At 44.6% G+C, this 3,085-nt stretch overlaps 2 protein-coding genes across 8 annotated transcripts in view; one reads left to right on the top strand and one right to left on the bottom strand.

Moving 5' to 3' along the window:
- Positions 1 to 3,023, bottom strand: part of CSAD (cysteine sulfinic acid decarboxylase) — a 22,450-nt gene extending 19,427 nt beyond the window's left edge. For both annotated transcript variants that reach the window (XM_006757019.2, XM_015559602.1), the window contains exon 1: positions 2,949 to 3,023. The gene's annotated coding sequence lies outside the window, so the exon portion shown is untranslated. The remainder of the gene's footprint in view (positions 1 to 2,948) is intronic.
- ZNF740 (zinc finger protein 740) overlaps positions 2,965 to 3,085 on the top strand; it is an 8,704-nt gene continuing 8,583 nt past the window's right edge. For all 6 annotated transcript variants that reach the window (XM_015559603.1, XM_006757021.2, XM_006757023.2 and 3 more), the window contains exon 1: positions 2,965 to 3,053. The gene's annotated coding sequence lies outside the window, so the exon portion shown is untranslated. The remainder of the gene's footprint in view (positions 3,054 to 3,085) is intronic.

Raw genomic sequence — 3,085 nt, 5'->3', positions numbered from 1 at the left:
AAAAATAAAATAAAATGGGGAAAAATATAGGGGGGTAGCCTGGCCGGTATGGTTCAGTGGCTGAACATACATCTATGAACCAGGTCACAGTTCGATTCCCGGTCAGGGCACATGTCAGGCTGTGGGCTCAATCCAGTGGCGTTATAATCTGAACAATAAAGATTTAATAAATTTTTTAAAAAAAGAATTTAAATTAAAAATAAAATAAAATGGGGAAAAATATAGGGGGGTAGCCTGGCCGGTATGGTTCAGTGGCTGAACATACATCTATGAACCAGGTCACAGTTCGATTCCCGGTCAGGGCACATGTCAGGCTGTGGGCTCAATCCCCAGTGGCGTTGTGCTGATCGATGATTCCATCCTATCACTGATATTTCTGTCTCTCTCTCCCTCTCCCTTTCTCTCTGAAATCAATAAAAAATATATTTAAAAAAAACAAGAGATGCTCAATTCCACTATTAATGACAAACAAAACAATGAAATTACTATTTTCCACCTATCAAATTAGCAACTGTATAAAAAATTCATAGCATCCAGTATAGCCAAGGTTGTAAGAAATGGAGATACTCACACATGGTTCTGAGTGAATGCACAAATTCTTACAAACTTTTGAAATGCAATTTCACAGAATTTGTTAAAATTTAAAATGCACATATCCTTTCTACAAATCTATCTAATGCAAAAGGCTAACTATATAAGGATATTCATTATGGCATTGTTTATAAAACAGACAAAAATTGGAACTAAGCTAAATGTTCATCAGGATAGGTCTGGAAAACTAAAGTACAAACATAAGTTGGAATACTATGCAACAATTCTAAACTGCGCCTGGCTGGTGTGGTTCAGTAGTTGAGCACTGACTCAGAAACACAAGGTCACAGCTCATTCCCAGTTGGGTTTTGGGCTCAATTCCCAATGGGGTGTGCAGGAGGCAGCCAATTAATGATTCTCTCTCATCATTGATGTTTCTCTTTCGCTCTCTCTCCCTTCATCTCTGAAATCAACAAAATATATATATATATATATATATATATATTTTTTAAAGATGTGAATTCACTTAGATGTCTAAAATACACTGAATGGCATACTGTATGTGCTCAAAAAATGTTCTAAATGGAAAAAAAAATTTTTTTTGTATGAACTGAAAAAGCCTGGAAGTATATATACCAAAATGACAAAAATGACTACCTTCAGGAGCATAGGGCAGTAAGAGAGGGAAACTAAACATTTTTTACCTTTTATCCTTTTGTTGCATAAATTGTTAAAATAAATGAGCTAATTTGTCAAAACTTATTGCTGACAGTTTCACTCCATTTTATCTCAATTTTATGATGATCCTAAGAGCGAAAAAACTTGCTGCCAGTGGCTCAACTAATGGACTGCCCAAAGAAATGAAACCTGTGTGCAAAAAGTGGCTGGGAGCAAGAAGATAGAGCATCTGCCTGCGGACTCAAGGGTCCCAGTTTCAATTCCAGTCAAGGGCACGTCCCCAGTAGGGAGTGTGCAGGAGGCAGCTCATTGCTGTTTCTCTCTCACTGATGTTTCCCTCTATCCCTTTAACTCTCTATCCCTCTCCCTTTCTCTCTGTAAAAGATCAATAAAATATATTTTTTTTAAAAAGTGGCTGGGAATTATCTTCTTTCATAAGTAAAGGTTTTTTTTTCTTTTACTATCTCTACTGATTCTCCAAAACTCACAACCTGACAGTACCAACCACAGAAGCTGGGGCCTAAATGGAATGGATATTGCCTTCCATCAAGTGCACTTCGGATAGTCCATCTTAAGCAGGACCACTTTCTAATAGCTAAAATTGGGAGAATTTGAAGAAAGGATTGTTTCCTTTTTCCTAATGCAGCCAGGCCCAAGCGCCATCCTGCATCACCTTCTCCAATGAAAGGAGATTCCTACTGAGGGAAGTCCTAAAGTTTTTCCCAAGTGAGCCCAATGTCAGACGCTGGAGGGTCTGGAATAAAGGGGGAAGCAGTATAAGGTGACCAGCCTGGCCAGGGATGCACCGCAGGGCACCCATTTTCAGATTGGAATTGAGTGTACACATCAGACGCGTGCACAGAAAATTGGTTCGCCCTGGCCAGGTTGGCTCAATTGGTTGGAGCGTCATCCCTTTCACAAAAGGTGGCGAGTTCAAATCCCAATTTGGGCACATAGTTAGGTTGCGGTTGAATCCCGGTGGGGGCATGTGATGTTTCTCTCTCTCCCTTACTTTATCTAAAATATGTAAATCCAGCCCTGACCAGTTTGGCTCAGTGGATAGAGCATCGGCCTGCGAACTGAAGGGTCCCAGGTTCGATTCCGGTCAAGGGCATGTACCTTGGTTGCAGGCACATCCCCAGTAGGGAGTGTGCAGGAGGCAGCTGATCAATGTCTCTAACTCTCTATCCCTCTCACTTCCTCTCTGTAAAAAATCAATAAAATATAGTTTTTAAAAAATTTATAAAACTTAATTCCTCTCCCAGCTGACTGGGCCTGATGGAAACCTCAAGTAATGACAACCTCGGCCGAGTTACGTGAAATGGTGGAGTTACGAACTATTCTGGCTCTGTTTGGGGCACCAGGTTCAAAAGCGACCGAGAGAACGTCCACGAAGAACGTAGGTAGAGTGATGGCGCTTTTTTGAGGAGTCTCTGGCAAAACCTTTAAAAGGCACCCAGCCTCCGTTCCTGCCCTCAGTCAAGATGGCCGCGTGGGGCTCGCCCGCACCACGGCGCATGCGCTGTACCACCAGCCTCCTTTCTGTGCGAAGGCACCGCCCACTCACGCACCAGCTACACCCCATTCCCTGCGTCCTCGGCAGCACCCCTTTGCTAACTGTCCCCGCCCGGCCAGGCTCCCCAGCCCGGAAGTGGATGTAGCTGTGCAGCGGAGAGGACGAGGGGGAGGGGAAAGTGCTTCCGGGGAAGCAGGCCCGGGGTTGGTGTTTGTAAACTTGCCTCGGTCCCGGCGGGGGCAGCGGCGGCCACGGGGTTGGCACAGGGTACTGGGCCTGGAGGAGGCGCCGCGCAGTGGGTGAGCCCGCTGGAGGCCGCGCCTGGCAGGTAGGAGCACGCCCCGGGGAGCGCAGCGTCGT

The sequence above is a fragment of the Myotis davidii genome, unplaced genomic scaffold (genome assembly GCF_000327345.1).
Source record: "Myotis davidii unplaced genomic scaffold, ASM32734v1 scaffold233, whole genome shotgun sequence".
Classification (NCBI taxonomy): domain Eukaryota; kingdom Metazoa; phylum Chordata; class Mammalia; order Chiroptera; family Vespertilionidae; genus Myotis; species Myotis davidii.
This window is presented reverse-complemented; position numbering and strand designations above follow the sequence as displayed.